General features: G+C 35.4%; 1 pseudogene; it reads right to left on the reverse strand.

The window, feature by feature from the left end:
- LOC120120401 overlaps positions 1-17311 on the reverse strand; it is a 36195-nt pseudogene continuing 18884 nt past the window's right edge.

Here is a 17311-nt window from a genome sequence, read left to right on the forward strand (position 1 = left end):
TCAAAAAACATGGCCTAGGAACGGGACCTCATTCAGCGCAAATGAGCACTTCTCCTCCTTGACAAAGAGCTCATTCTCCCGTAAGACTTGGAACATTTTCCTCAAGTGCTCAAAATGTTCCCCAAGAGTCTTACTATATACCACAATATTATCAATGTACAATATAATAAACCGATCAAGAAAGGGTTGTAGTACCTTGTTCATCAACGTGTTGAAGGTTGCAGGGGTATTCGTTAGGCCAAAAGGCATCATAAGGAACTCATACGAATCGTAGTGTGTCACACAAACTGTCTTCAGTTCATCACCCTCAGCTATCCTGACTTGGTAGCATTCATACCACAAATCCAACTTGGTAAACCTCATTACATCACCACGTTAATCAAATAAGTCAACTATCAACGGGATCGAGTACTTATTCTTTACAGTGAGCTTGTTCAAAGCTCGGTAGTCAATGCACATCCTAAGAGAGCCATCATATTTCTTTTGGAACAACACTGGTGCACTAAAGGGTGCCTTCTTCATTGGCTTATGATACTGTACAATATATATGATATACAATGATCAGGGGTTTCGAGCTTTTTTACGAGTTGAGCGATGATGAAAGCGGTGATGAGAAGAAGACCGGGTCGTTCGGTGTATGACCATCCTTGGGAACGAGTCACAAATATGAGAGCCTGGCTGATGGTGTTAACTTGGAGGTACGCTGCAGATGATAACAAGTCGTTTAGCCTCAATCTTTCGCTCTTTTTGGTAAGATCGAAGCTCTTTTTGCACAAGCTTCATACGCAGAATTTGTCCTGAGGTACCATGGGAGAGAATATTATTCCTTACATGCGATTCACCGGATGAAAAAGTATATATTATGATAGCTAGAGATCATATGAATAATTTGCATTTACAGGGAAGAAATCAGTTTCATAGGTTGCCCAGAAGAATATGAAAGTCATTAAGGCCAGGTAGATGCCTAATACAATGCCAGTGGCAAAGATTTCTATGAGCTTCCAGGAGTCTGGAACTGGTGATGGCTTGACACGGTCTTTCGATTTTCTCATAATGGTACCCGGAACCAACGAAATCATCGATCCATAAATCAAGAAAGAAGAAGGACGGATCGAACAAGAAGACTATCCACTTACCATAATTAAGAATGGAAATGATTAGGATCATGAAAGGAGGGAAATTTAACCTCCAGATTATAATGAGCAGTATGAACCCCAACTTCAAAAAACCCATTAAAACATAAACATTGGTGTTTTTCTTTTCCAGATCAAAGGGGAAATGGCCAAAAGGATATAAAAAACTCACCACTATATGTATTGTGATAGATATATCTGGAAGAAAAAGGGATAATATCTCTGAGAAACTTGATACCAATTATGTTAATTTCACTTCTTTTGCTTATAAAATGAAATTCTCTTTTTTGTTTATCGTGTAGTTCTTCATTATTTGAAAGATTGCACGCTTGTTAAGATAGCACTAATGATCACACTCAGACCAGGTTAACATCATACTGCACACCAAGATCCAGGGCTTTTCGAATGGTCTCATCGCTGTCATGGCGGGGTGGATCAAAAAGTGGCAGAAGACCAACAAATTCCCATGGTCCTCCAGGACTATCTATAGTACCAGCAGAAACTTCCTGTAGAAAATGAATGCATTCTCTTCCATTAGCCCAATGAATAACTGCTGATATTCAAGGATATCAAGAGTGATATTAAAAAGCTTTAATACTTGTCGAGCAACTCCGAGGGATCGAAGTCCACGTTCAGCATATTTATCAATTATGGAATGAACTCTGCTTCCAATATATGATTTATTCCAGGCCATATTGAGTATCTGCAAGTTGCATGGCTTATGAGTTTCAGACAACCTTAATTGATGTTATGTCAGAAAACAGAAAATTGTATCATTATTCGCATGAACATACCTCCTCTGTTGCACCTTTGCTGAGTCTATGCATCTTACCAGCTTCATCAATGTATGCAAGGGTCGTTCTCTTGTCGGTCAGATTAAACGGAAGGAAGTTAACCTCTGTGATTTTGGACCATGCCTTTCGATACATATGGAGAGTATAAGAGAGTGTAAAGAGTTAGATTAACAATTATACCAGAGGAAGAATTAAAGTAGGGAGTATTGTTCATTAACTAAGCGTTTTACCTCTTGAGGATCAGCCAACATTGCAACAATTGCAACATCTATAGCATCTTGATTCTCCAATCTCGAAGCTCTTGCCGCCATCAAAACAACCATGTCCTTATCGACGTCGTTGACGAAAACCCATAACGAAATAGTTCGTTTTAAGTTTCGACATTGTAGATGGAAAAATCGATAGATCTCAAAGAGAGTTCTTTGAAGAATAAAACGAAATGATAAAAAACTCTCACCTCTATCAAACTTTTGTTCACTATAAGCTTGTTAAGTGTCAATGTGCCTATTTTATCACTGCAAAGCACATACATCCCTGCTATTTCTCAGTGGCTGTCATTCTCTTTGTTATAGCACCCTGTTGTGATAAGCGATGAGAGTCGATCGCTATAGTGACAGAAATCATGGTCGGCATAACAATAGGGATACAACCAATAAGTATAACCAGCAAGTTATCAATACCAGTTTGATAAGCCCTACGTTAAGCTCCATATATGACGATGAGTTCAATCACATCCCAATGGCAATGGAGCATATGCAGAAGTTGCCGATAGAAGTTAAGACCTAAAATTAACTATCAGTCAATGCCTTGGATCGTTATCGAAAGTAGGTAAGTTCAGAATGAAGAGTATTAGATTAGCAGAAGTTGATCTTCCTCAGCATGTAGTAGAAACTATTATTTAGATACTAAGAGCTCGGCAAGGTGAACCTTTTGAAAGTGCCCAACATGTGTTGTTTTCCAAAAGATGAGTTGCCTTCCCAAAGAAAGTATGCACACTAGTTGCAATAACCACATCTTTGATTTCACCTTGTTTGCATGTTGAGCCCGAGTAAACTCCGTCACCGTGATTTTTTGTCAACGGGGGCGACTCTCCTTTAAGAGCTGACTGCAGACAAAGATAAAAAAAAGAAATACACATTACTTTAACCATATGTAAAGAGTCCTAAAATCACTCTTATAATGATCTATTCTATAGAATTTCCTTGCACTTTGATGTTGGAAATATAAAGATATAAAAAAACTCACCACTATAGGTATTGTGATAGATATTGCATATATCTGGAAGAAAAAAGGGACAATAACATCTGTAACACTCATTTTTATCCGGGTCAAAAAAATATTATTATTATTATTATTGTTGTTGTTATCTTATTAATATTATTTACATATTACATTTTGTAGGTTTGAAGCCAAAAGCCATTACAAAGCAGCCCAGATGTAGACCCAACATAGCAAATCGAATCCAGACCCGAGGCCAGAACGACCCAGATCCAGATCAGACCCAACACCAGGAGATAACCCGAACCGACCCATTTGACATCTCAATAATTTTTGGGTTTTTGAAACCCTAAACTAAAGACAATCACCACCAGTGATGTTTCAACATCCAGTTACGCCACTAGCCACCAATGCCGAGCCATCTCATCGACGCCGAGCTATCCCACCAACGCGATGAGCCATCGAACCGCCGTCAAGTTGATCTGAACCAAGTCAACAATAGACATCAACCAAATCAACCACTATCCACCCAAATTATTCAATATCTACCGAATCCCCCAAAGTCAAAAGAGAAAATAAAAGTAATCTAAACCCCAGAAAATCCATATTTTATTTCACATACTCAAATCCACATGCAACCACCTTTAAAGGAGGTTTTCGAAGAGTAAAAGAGGAAATAAGGAGAGGGTCTCGAACGAAGAAGAAAAAAGAAAAAAAAAAAAAACAGAGAGATTCGGTTGGTGTTCTCGAACAAAACACAAAACAAAAGAAAAAAAGAGAATAACAACTTACCGAGGGTCCTAAGCCATTCGGGAACACCAACGTCACCGTTCTTCTAAAATCTCCGAGAGGTATAAAAGCTTGGATCTACTACTATAGAGATAGTTTTAGGCTAAGGGGGTTGGTTTTTGGTTTGAGGGCGAGGAGAAGGTTCATTTGGAGGTCGGTTGCTTCTCTAGTCGCCGACTCTGTCTCGTGCACCGTTGTGAGGTGCCACTGGCGACGGGTATTTCTCTCATCTCCGGTGAGGGAGTTGAGAGAGTTTGAAACTCTCTTTCTCCTCCCTCAGTTTAGAAACTGAACAAATGAAATGGTTAGCCAATTTTGGCTTTTTTGAGTCTTTTCTAATTATATCGAAACTACATCGTTTTAATAGGATCTTTTGTGTATTTTCATCATGATAAATTAAATACTAGGGGCTTACGTGTTTTACATATTCATGTTATGATCACCTATTTTGTTTTATTTACATTGTATTTCATGCATCGTATTTATAAATTTTGTATTTTGGTCATTTGAATATTATTATACGAATTTTGCGAATATTATAAATTGTTCTCTTGGTTTATGAAATTTGTATTTTCGTCACTATTTATATTTTAGGTTAAATCTTAAATTAGACTGATGTTTTAATTTCATTATATTTTAGTCCCTATTTTATATTTTGGTTCATTATAATTTAGCCTCATATTTATGATTTATTGCATTTTAATCCTATGTTTATTTTTGGGTTATTTTTATTTCTAATACTTGTATTATTTAGTATTTTCAATTTTGAGAACCTAGTTCATTTTTATTTGTGGTTTAATTCTTTAAGTTTCCGTTTTCGCTATTTTGTCTCTTAAATGTCAATTTTTACTATTTTAGTCATTTAAGTTTTTTTTATTTTCCTATTTTAATCTTTTGAATGTCTGTTTTTGTTATTTTGGTATTTAAAGTTTATGTAATTACTGTTTTGGGACTTTAAGTTTATGTTTTTGCCATTTTGGTCTTTTAAATTTCTATTTGTGCTATTTTATTATTTTAAATTTCCGTTTTTACTATTTTAGTCTCTTAACTTTATGTTTATGTTATTTTAATCTTTCAATTTCATGTTTTTAAATATTTATTATCATGTTAAAGGATTTTCTTTAAGTTATTAATTTGAAGCAAATTAATCAATATTTAATAAATGGATCATATTTTAACTCGATATTTGATTCAAGATTTCCACCATTACAACAACGTGTAAGCGATATAGTACCAATTTTGGGCGCTGTAGGGGTGCTAATCCTTCCCCACGCGTAACTGACTCCCGAACCCGTTTTAATCGGATCTTTGTAAATGCAGACCAGTTTTTTGTCTTAAAAAGGATTTTGTTTAAAATTATTTTAAAAGACGTTTTTAGATATTCGACCTACATAACACAAAGGTCGATGACGACTCTTTTCAATTTAATACAAATTAGTCCAAAATCACCCAATTTTCCAAAATTAAAGTCGTAACCGTTTTTAAACAATAAATAATTGTTCGACCTTAAAAACAGGTTATGACAGCTTGACGACTCTACTGGGGACTTTTTAGAGAGTCAAGCTGTAAGTCGTTTATACATTGTCGTTGTGATGGAAATTATGAGTTTGAGCTTTTAGTTAATTTATGATTCATCTATTAATGTTTGTAATTGCTTCATTTTTTTGTTATACTAACATTTTGATTTTTGCTTTCAGATCTGTCCAAGCTTTTGTCAAGTGGTTTCGTTTTCCTTTTGAGTCAAAGGGTTGAATTTTCCTCCTCATACATATCACGGGTATTTGTATAACATAAGCTCTATACCCGAGCTCTGAACCCTTTCTAAGTGGGGTGAACGTGACGCATTCGTGAGAATTTATTCTCCGTGCGGGCCTAGCAATTAATCTTCGGGATTCATGTACCTTATGTCTTCGTGTGAATTTATTCTCCGTGTGGACATAAGGGAATATATCCTCTCGAATTGAACTCGTTCCGCTTGAAACCTGTAATGGGTGGGGATCAAGGGTTTGGCAGCCCAAGAGGGCACCGACATCAAGGACAATTCGATTACTTTTTCCTCATAGAGCCAAAACCATGCATATAGTGAACCGTAGAATGATCAACATAGGTATAGTCATACCGAACCTCTGTCCGTCAGTAGGTAGCCAAATTAAGTGTACACAAATGAGGAGCATTTCTGAACCTTTCATTTTGCTTTAAATTTTGTTGAATAACAGTATGCGAACTAGATACCGTGCTTATAGGATTAATTTCTTGAAAAATCATTGTGGGTAGAAAGCATATCTGGGTAGGATTATTATCTAATAAAAACATGTTTATGTAGATATCATAACGGGGTAAGTATTATATTCATCTTTGAATGACATTTTTATCTGTACCAATTGTCTTTCCTGTAAAATTGTTCTATTTTTTATTTGAGTACACTAACTTATTTCTTTCGTTTGTCATTTTTCATCTTTCTTTGCATTGCATTACATCACTCAAGAGAGGTGTTGATTCACAAAAATGTGTTCGTTAAACATAAATAATTTGTATTAATGGACAAAGGGGTTATAATACAAGAGGTGAAAACGCAAGAGTCTGGCTATGGTTAGAAAATACTCAGAAAGAAAATGAAGACAGACGGCATGGTGACTATGTGTCACATTCAATCCAGAAGATGTGGTGCCCATAATCGAAGAGTATACCACTCTGCTGCATTGTGAAGGACTCAGAATGGATCGGGTCTACATTAAGCACAACAAAAGTCAACCTTTCAAGAACAGACTGACATAGTTGCAGGAGCAAGATGAAGGTTACTAATATGGAGAGTCCCTTCAAAAAGAACAAGAATAAAATGGCACAGTGATAGTTGAAATTGGAGGTCATTGCTGACGAATTCAAGAAACATGCAAATAAACTTCACGTAGCTCCTATCGATGGAGGTTTCCAACGACGTTTCCGTTAAAGAACATGTTCAGCAAAGGATGAAAGCCATAGATGCAGCCATTCGATACTTTTGGGAACAAGTACAAAAAACAGCTTATCACTTGCACAGTTTAGCTAGAGAAATTGAAACGGTTCGACAAGGTATTCAACCGGTGACAAACAAAGGCAGAAGACTAGTAAACTATCAGAAGCTATCGGGGGGGTTTTTGTCTCTTAAAACACTTTTGTCCCAATAAGGATTATTTATAACAACATACATGTTTTGGATCAATGCCTCGAACATTTCATACATCATTACATTTTGCATAGCATTTATTTAAGCATTTTTACATACATTAATCATACCTTGTGGGGAACTCTGAGGAAGTGTTTCTAACTATACAACTGCTTTCATACAATACTGAAAATGGACGCAAAATTTGAGCAATTGAAGAAAGAATTGGAAGAGAATTTACGAAAGATGCAAACAAAATGGGATGCTAAAATGGAGCAGGCTCAAAAGGCCACCATGGATCGTACCTTGCAAAACCAAGATGACCTGGTTAATCAAATTGTAGTAAATATGGTTGGGCTCAACCAGGAAAGAAGCAAAGAGAAAATTTCCTTAACTGTGAAACCTCTAAATGTGTGAATGCACAGACTAGTTCACAACTACTCGTTTCACCTGACAAACTTCCAAGGCATCCAGTGGGTTTCTCTTCCAGTAAAACTCAAGCCACTGTGTTAAATCCTCAGGGTAATTCTACTTATCATAACATATCCGCTCCTGAGGCGACGAGAAGAACCATGAATAAGATTTCAGCTCGTGTTAATAGAACAAGAAACTCCAAGAGAAACTTTTCAAGATTCAACAAGAAATGAATGGTCAAGCAAAGAAGTTCAGGACGAGTCAAGGGAGCATATGTCTAAATTGATGCACATGATTTATGGAGAGAAGACACTAGAGGATCCTGCTATAGAGGCTTTCAATGGGACTTTTAATGTTGCTTGTACGACCAATATGATAATTATGAACATGCTGAGGAATATGGTACTCCAAGTTAATTCCAACAATCGGGTGTGATTCTAGAAAATATGACAGAGATCAAGCTAGGAAAAGCAAAAAATGAGGGCGAAACTTTTAACACGAAAGTTGAGTCCGACACAAAAAAGAGAGGCATAGACAAAGTTCAAATGCCAGTCAAGAAGGCTAAAAAGAACAAGAAGAAAAAAAAGAAAATACCTCTCGTTTAGATTCTAGGGTCATATTCAGAATTTTTGCCATTTCTCTTTGAAAGTGGTCTTCTAACACCTATTCCTCCAACGTCTAGTACTTATCGGCGTCCAGATTAGAAAGGTATAAAAAATTCATGTAGTTATCATATTGGAGATTTTAGTCACTCAATAGAAAGTTGTGTGGCTATGAGATTAAAAGTTCAAAACCTCATCGCGGAAGGATTATTATGCTTTGAAGATGGAAAACCTAAACCTCCCAGAGGTTTAAAACTTATTAATGAGGGAAATCTGAAAACCAATGTTTCCCACAAGAAGTTTGTCCAAAGTTGAACCTTCAAAATTAATATCTCAAAGATTCTTTACTAAGTCTTCAGGATGATCATAATAGTGGCAAAGAGAAAATGAAGTCAAAAGAATCTTCACTCAGTTTTCCTTCATCTTTATACAACAAAATATATTCCAAGTTGCTCGAGGCCCAACTGATTATTCCACATCTGGCTAAGCCGTTGTTACCACCTTATCCGTGTTAATATCATGCCGGAGCCCGAGGATACTCCATCATGAATTGTGGTCAATTCAAACGACAAGTCCAAGATTTTTTGGCTCATGGAGTTATAGAGGTGGATCTCAACAATAGTCAGTTTTAATCAAACAATTGAGATTCAGACACCAGAATAGAGTTGATAAGGTTAAAACAAATGAAGAGCATATAGAAGAATACTGAAGAAAGAAAAGAGCAAAATCAGGAAAATAAGGTATGTGGGGCAAATTTAAAGGATTAAACTCTCGAGAGTTCTTTGATGCTGAAAAAGAAGAAGGAAACATGGAAAGATGAAGGAAATTAAAAGAGATGTAATTCGAGACTGGCCTTAAAAGATGTCTTGGAAAAACACGACTCTCAAGGTTTTACAAGTGCCCATTTTTTACTTGTTATCCCCTTTAATAAAGAGTCAGTATCTCACCCCCAAGGCCTTTGAGAATGAATACTAGCCCTTCTTCTTATGGCTATGATCTGAATAGTGCTTGCGATTTTCATCTGGGGGCATTAGGACATCTACTGACAAGTGCATACCATTAATGGAGGAAATAGAAAAGCTCATTGTCAAGGGAGTACTAACACGAGAAATGATTGAGAAATAGGGATCACATGAGGGTAAATACCCTAATTTAATTGGACACCCAACATGCAATGTGTAATGGGGGCATTCTGGTCAAGAGTCGGCTGGGGCATCCATCAGAGTTTTTGTTGCATTTTCATGTATGTCATCTTATTTGAACTTGTTTTTTATGTGTGAATGTTTGTAAGTCATTTGACATTCAAACATTTTAAATAAAATGCTTCCTTCTGAGGAAATGAACAATGAGAAAATTCTAATATTGAATTCATTGAATATCACGTTAATTAAAAACTTTGTAATAATTGAGGTTGTAAATCTTTGCAATATGACTAGATTGAATCCCTGCAAAACAAGGACCCATATGATCCAGAACATATACTGGAATACATACCCTTCTCTTACAGGAACCAAGCTAGTTCTCTCCTCGCATGAATAATCAATCAAAGGTTTGGTATTCAGGTATGTGTTAGGAGTGAACATAATGGGGCAACTAGCACATGAGATTGCAAAACTAATTGGTTTCTACCTCTGTTTATGAAGTTCAATGATGATCATGATCTTTTCAGATGGAATGGCCAAGTGGGTGAATTTAGTTTAGGTCAGTTGTTTGGGAATTGAACTCTAACGATGAGATTTTTTGATCTTCAACAAACACCTAGACTATAACAGATTCTCCTCAGCGAGCTTAAGAAATAGAATCTGGTTACCCAACAAAAAAATATAATATATATGTATATATACAATAAATCTAAGCTATTCGCTAAGGCAATTGGTTATAGAGGAAACTCGAAAGCCCTGGTGCCATAACCATTTTTGGTGGAACAATTGTTTATTGTTTTAAAAGTGATTATGACTTTAATTCTGGAAAAATTGGTAATTTTGAATTAATTTGAATTAAATTGAAAGGAGTCGCCATCGACCTTTGGATTAGGTAGGTCGAATACCTAAAAATGTCTTTAAAAATTTTTAAGAAAAAATCATTTTTAAGAAAAAAAACTAATCTGCTTCCCCAAAGATTCGATTAAATAGATTCGGGAGTCGATTACGCATGGGGAAGGATTAGCACCCCCATAACGCCCAAATTTTTGTACCTAAAACGATTAAACAATGTTTAAATATTGGGAATTACAAACTCAAAAATATATTTAAATTACGATTTTTTATTCATTCAAATTTATTAAAAAAATGTAAACAATCTTCGGGAATGTACTTCCTTTATTGTTAGGAGACTTTCCCATAAATTCACCTCACAACAGATATTATTTCTCAATTTTCATAACGCTAAAATAAACTAAAATGAAATAAAATAAAATAAAAGTGAAATAGATTATAACTACTGAATAAAAATATTTATGAGAAAATACTCGATAAGATACCTTCCCTTTAATTGGGAGATGTCTCGTAATTTTTCTCACAATGAAGTTTTTTTTTTCATTTTTATAATATTAAAATAATGATAATTCATAAACAAAGTGGAAATAAAATTTCCTACAAAGAACGCTTTCAACAATTACATAATTTATACAAACATAAATAAAAAAACAAAGTTACAAATTTGTATTAAAATGTACATTTACAAACTTGATAAACTAGAATACGGATAAGAATCTAATTATACCTAGTAAATACGTACTAAATAGAAACAACAATAACTTTAGAGCTATGACACTAATAATATAACAAATCATAACTAATACCAAGCTTCAATAATTTTTACAGAAGGTTATACGTGGAGAACCAAGGATCATGAAATGTGTTTGATTTCAAATATTAATTTACAACCATTACCTCTCTCAGTACAGACTTACACAACACTAGATTTGATATTAGAATAGATAAACAGGGCGATGAGTTACACTAATAAAGTTCATGGATTACACCGCACTTTGCTGATGGCGTGGAGCAGTCCCTTTGACAACAAGATCCTCTGGTCCGGTGAAGCAATCAACGGCCGGATTGAATCCAAGGTAAACCCCTCACTCTATTTCTCTTTTGTTTCAAGCTTTCCTCTGTATTTTCTTTTTGTTTTTGATGTGGGTTATTTTTTCTTCCTTTTCTTTTTCGGTTCTGCTCCTCCCTATTGCTCTCGATTTCTCTTCAATTTTATTGTTGAAATCTTCACCGAATCTCCTTGGATGCATCTGCATTTTCTTTGTGTTTGGTAAGATCATGACAAGTTTAGGTATGATTTATGTATTTGCTTTTGACTTTGATACAATTTTGATTTGGTTTGTTGTTCGGTTGGCCGGCATAATTGATGTTGACATTTCAACTTGCTTGGAGGTGACTCGCCTTGATGACTCGTCGATGGAGAGGCTTGGTACTGTTGCTGATCTGGGTTTTTTGGGCAACTGGATTTTGGGACTGGGCCTTTGGATAACTCTTTGTAACTTAAGCCTGAAAAATGTAATTAATTAGTAATAAGATTAATAATAATAATAATATAGATAATAAAATACTAATATAATTAATAACGTTTTTTTAGACCCGAAAAAAAATGGGTGTTTACAGTTGCCCCTCTTTGCACATTCTTGTGTTAACAAGAATAGGGCAAAGACGAAAAAAATAACCAATTTTTGTCCGGTTCTCTTTTTTGGTTTTGAGATTTGTTGTTTGATTTGGGAGACGACAAGGCTCATACGTGCTGAAGAGTTATGGTGTCTAAGGGTGACAAGACTCCTATATAATGAGGAGATTTAGTCATGGGATGACACTGCTCATACGTGATGAAGAGTTCTTTGCCATATTTAGGAAAGGTGATACCAGGCTCATACGTGATAAAGAGTTCTAGTTATCAAGGATTGACACGGCTCCTACATAATGAGGAGATCAGGTTGGGTGATGACACGGTTCCTACGTGATGAGGACGACTGGCTATCTGGGGTTAACATGGTTCCTACGTGATGAAGAAATCAGGTTGGTGATGACAAATTGTTGTGACACTAAGTCGATCCATTGGGGCACAATATTATTCTTCGTGAAGTTGAAATCGTGAGTGGCTTTTCGTCGTGAAGTTGAGCTTTGAGTTGGATAACTTTCATTTTGAAGTGTTGAATTGAACAAGTTCTCTCATTATGAACTTCTTCTCTCTTGTTGGATGAGTTCTTCTCATTATGAACTCTCCACTGGAAATGTTAATGCAAGGTTGAACGAGTTCTTCTCATTATGAACTTCTTCTTCCTCGTTAGATGAGTTCTTCTCATTATGAACTCTTCACTGGAAATATTGATCCACCTCCTTCTGTGATGGAATCAAACCAAGGTTGAACAAGTTCTTCTCATTATGAACTTCTTCTTCCTCATTGGATGAGTTCTTCTCATTATGAACTTTCCACTAAAAATATTGATCCACCTCTTTTTTGATGGAATCAAACCAATGTTGAACAAGTTCTTCTCATTATGAACTTTTTCTTCCTCATTAGGATGAGTTCTTCTCATTATGAACTCTCCACTGAAAATGTTGATCCACATCTTTCTGTGATGGAATCAAACCAATGTTGAACAAGTTCTTCTCATTATGAACTCTTCTGGAAATGTTGGGTCATCTCCTTCTATGGTGGACTTGAAAGGAACAAGTTCTTCTCATTATGAACTTTCTTCCTCATTGGATGAGTTTTTCTCATTATGAACTCTCCACTGAAAATGTTGATCCACATCTTTCTGTGATGGAATCAAACCAAGGTTGAACAAGTTCTTCTCATTATGAACTTCTTCTTCCTCATTGGATGAGTTCTTCTCATTATGAACTCTTCTGGAAATGTTGGGTCACCTCCTTCTGTGGTGGACTTGAAAGGAACAAGTTCTTCTCATTATGAACTTTCTCCTTTAGGACGAGTTCTTTTCATTATGAACTCTTCTGTAAATGTTGGTTCACCTCCTTCTGTGGTGGATCATGATCTTTGCTGAAATCTTTGCTAATATCTGGAATTCCTTTGTTTGTAAGGTATTTTCCATCATAAATCTTCTTTTTCATACGAAGATCTGTAAAAACTGTGTTTGAATGCAATCAAATATATCAATGTAATGCATTTTCTATTATGATGTTCCTATGAATGTAAAAATGTTGATGCAATCTTTATTTGACTTCAAAGTGGTGGACTTGGTCTTCCTTCACTTAGTCAAAATGTCATTTCAAGCTGGCATTTCTGATGAACCATCTAATCCACTTGCATCTTTGTGTTTTCTTTGTTTCATTAAAGCCTCAAAAGAAATGTTTCATTTGTGGAACTCTTGTCGTAGTCAGAATTATGATCTTGATGCCCATTTAGTCCTAGATAACACCAGCTTTCTTTTCTTGGACTTGTGCAGAAATCCAATAAAGCTTTCATCTTTGAAAAGAGAATCTATCATCTTTGAAAAATGTAGATGTAGATATGCTAAACTCAGCAGAGATTAATTAGGAGAGTTGTGTCTGTTCTGATTTGACTTTTGAAACACATTACAAGGAAAATTTATCCTAATTCCTTTCATGTCTTCACGTCTAATCGAATCTCGAACAAGCCATTCATACCATATTATGTCGAGATGTTTAACAACAACCTATCGTTCAACCTTAGTTGGCTCAATTAGTTTCTTGTTGTTAAAATTTCAGCTCCCCTTATGTGGAAAGAAACCTTCATCATTTTTCACTTCTAACCTTGGGGTTGAAGAAGTCAATCTTCATCTCGGATCAACAAATAGAAATACCATATGATCGCAACATTGATTCAGCACCATAATCACTGGTTCGTAAAACATTTGATAACACATTCATCATTTCCTGTGGTTTTTGCACAGATTTCTCAATCATAGTGTTCAGAGCTTTTGTAGGATGTTACTTAAGAACAAAGCTCAGTGGGAATACAAGTGGGACACTTTGACTTGCCAACATAAAATCATCAGAATAATGCAACTGTATGATGAACAAAGAAACTATGTATAATCAGCTCCACTGTCACTGTTTCACCATTTTCATTCTTCATATCTTTCTGTATCATTGGGAATATTTTCTCAAATCAATGATCTTGACACAGGATGATATGAGCCTTCAGCTTGTCCCCAACATTTGTAGATACGAACATTCAAAATGCATTCAAAATTATTTCTTGCTGATGTGAGCCTTCAAAAATGCTTCAGCATGAGCTTTCAAAATGCCCCCACATGGATCATTTATGTCTATATTAGCCTTCAAAATGTTCCAATGTTCTATTTCTGGTTTAAATAGACTTTCATAATATCCCAACCTTTTCATGTTGGTGTGAGCCTTCAAGATTCCCCACATGGATAATATTTGTCTTTTCATGTTGATGTGAACCTTCAAGATGCCTCACATAGATTACTTCTGTCTTTTTATGCTGATGTGAGCCTTCAAGATACCCCACATAGATAATATAGACCTCTAATCTTCAAGTCAAAAAGTTCACTCTCAATGTCCATTGAATTTGAATCTTATGATTCTCACGAGGTATAACTTTGATAATGCCCCATTTGTGGATAATTGTGGCTCTATTCGTGCCCAAATCTGTTTATCTTGAATGTTCTCATTCTGGTGTTACTGAACAACAATTAAATAACTTGAAAATTTTTCTTCTTCATGTTGTCATAAACTTAAGAAATGGTCAATTCTCCTGACAGAAAAGTATGAGATATGTGCCTCTTCTGAATAAGGTGGTCATCTTCTGCTTCACTGGTTGCATTCTTGCCTTTTTTGCTATGCACTGGATATGTGATCTTTTTTCGAACGAGACAATCATCCTCTTCTTATTAGGTTACTGATAATGTCATGAGAGAGTGTTATAAGTTCTCTCCTCTAGTCCTCCTGATCTTCCAGACCACTTGCTTTCAAGAATGTGAAGTGCTTCATCGCTCATTATTTTTCTCAAGTAGAGGCATAACATTCCTCAACTTAATTCAAGAACCTTTCTCATTTGAGACTGTCATGTTTGAAAATGTTTTCCTCCTTTCTTTATCAAACAATAAATTTTTTTTGTAAAGTATTGTTTCTTACAGGTTCACAATAGAATCAAATCATAAGCAAGAGTTTAAAGAATATCAAAAGAATCAACAACTCTTTAATGTTTTAAAGTTATAGTTCTTTGACAAGTATTAACATTTATGGGTAAATTTCATTTTGGCTTTCCTATTTTCTATGGTTATATCTATTGAAGATGTCACTACTTTCTCATTGTTTGTGAACATTGTCACATGCCTCACTTTTATGACTTGGTATTTTAACCGGATGTGGACAAAATGACGCAACTAGAATAGCCAATTACTAGACCATCTAGAATACCTCTATTTCACTTCTCTGAAATCTTCCCTTTAACCAAAGCAATGCGAAAATATCGATTTAAAAATGAAATTTTTGTGTGCTCGTGTGTAGTTGACTATAACATGTGTTCCTTAACTCCCTTAGTCCATCTTTACCCGAAACTCTTTATTTATAAAATTTTCCATAGTCTGGCTAGCTGAGATCAGCTTTATTGTAATTTGCCTTTATCGGGCTAGGTGAAGAGTTCATCTCATCACAAAGTCTTCGACTTGACAATCGCAGTGGAGCATACACCGAATTACCAAGTACCCGATCAAGGTCATGGTTTAAATATAATCTATTCATAAAGCCAGGGCTTTCGAGTTTCCTCTATAACCAATTGCCTTAGCAGAATAGCTAGCTTTATTGTATACATATAATATAATAAGCTAGTTGAATATTATCCATAAAGCCGGGGCTATTAACCAATTGCTCTAGAGGGACAACTCAAGCTTTATTGTATATATAATAATATAACATAGATATATAACTCTTAAGAAAAACCTGTTATAGCCTACGTGGTTTGGTGGAAATCAGAAAATCTCATCGTTAGAGTTCAATTCCCAAGCATCTGACTTTACCTAATTGTGAAGATTTTATCATCGACCGTCATCAATAGAAAGTAATCTAGACAATTTCACAAAGTCACACAAAAGATGCCCCATGTTGTATGCTCCTATATGTAAGGTTATCTCATATTTGTAGAAGGTATAATGTTTGGGCATATTTCATCTGAAGTCAGGTCAAGGTCATTGTTTTACCAGTTTTCAATCTTGATAATTTGTCAAAGATGTGTAACTCTAATCATAAAGAGTTTTTAATCCTGTTGATATTCAAAGAACTGCAAGACTGCAAAATTGATTCAATGCTCATAACCTTAAAAGCAACAAAAATTTATTTATTACACGAAAAGCAAAGAAAGGAACAAAAAACAAGTTCAAACAAGATGTTGAAAATAGAAAGTACTACAGTGGTAAATAACAACTTCCACTTGTTTATTTATCATGCCCCATTGCTCCTATAATGTTGGGTGTGTAATTGAACTAGGGTCCTTGTCCTCATTTGCCCCCTTTCTTGATCATCTTTTGTTTCAACTTATTTAAATGCACAAATCTCTGCTTCCTCCTGAGCAGTCTCCATCATCATCTTTTTCTTCCCCGACTTAAAATTGGGCTCAATTTTAGATCCAGAACAAATTTCCTTGGTGATGGCAGTTTTTCTTGGTTCTGAATGCTCATTGCAGCTATGATTGGGGTAGTATTCACCAGACTCCTTAAATTGCCCCTATCTCACTTATTTTCAGAAAATCTGATATAGGTGTCTGATGTGTCTTCTGGGTTACATCTGCCCCATTCCTTCTTAGACCTATGGGCCAATCTCGAATTACCTTTCCTTTTATTTCTTCATTTCTCATCTCTTTCTCATTCTTTAACATCAGATAAGTATCGAGAGTTAAATCTGCCATACATACTTCACATTCCTTAGTTTTCCTTTTTTCTTTTCAATGTCCTCTGATGTATGAACTTCACTTGTTTTGACACTATCAACTTTATTTTGGGGTTTGAATCCCAATTGTTTGATCAAAGGGATTAACTGTTAACATCCACTTCTATGAACTTATGAACCAAAAGGTCTTGAACTCGTCGTTTGAAGTTACCACAATTCTCGATAGAGTGTCCTCGAATTCCAACATGATATTCACAAAAGACTTTCTCATTATACCATCTCGGGTAAGGAAGAAATAAAGGCTTAGCCTGACATGAGGCAATAACTTGGGCTTTGAGTAACTCAGTATATAACTTGCTGCACGAAATTGAAGGAAACTTAG

The sequence above is a fragment of the Hibiscus syriacus genome, unplaced genomic scaffold (assembly GCF_006381635.1).
Source record: "Hibiscus syriacus cultivar Baekdansim isolate YM2019G1 unplaced genomic scaffold, ASM638163v2 tig00110338_pilon, whole genome shotgun sequence".
NCBI lineage: Eukaryota > Viridiplantae > Streptophyta > Magnoliopsida > Malvales > Malvaceae > Hibiscus > Hibiscus syriacus.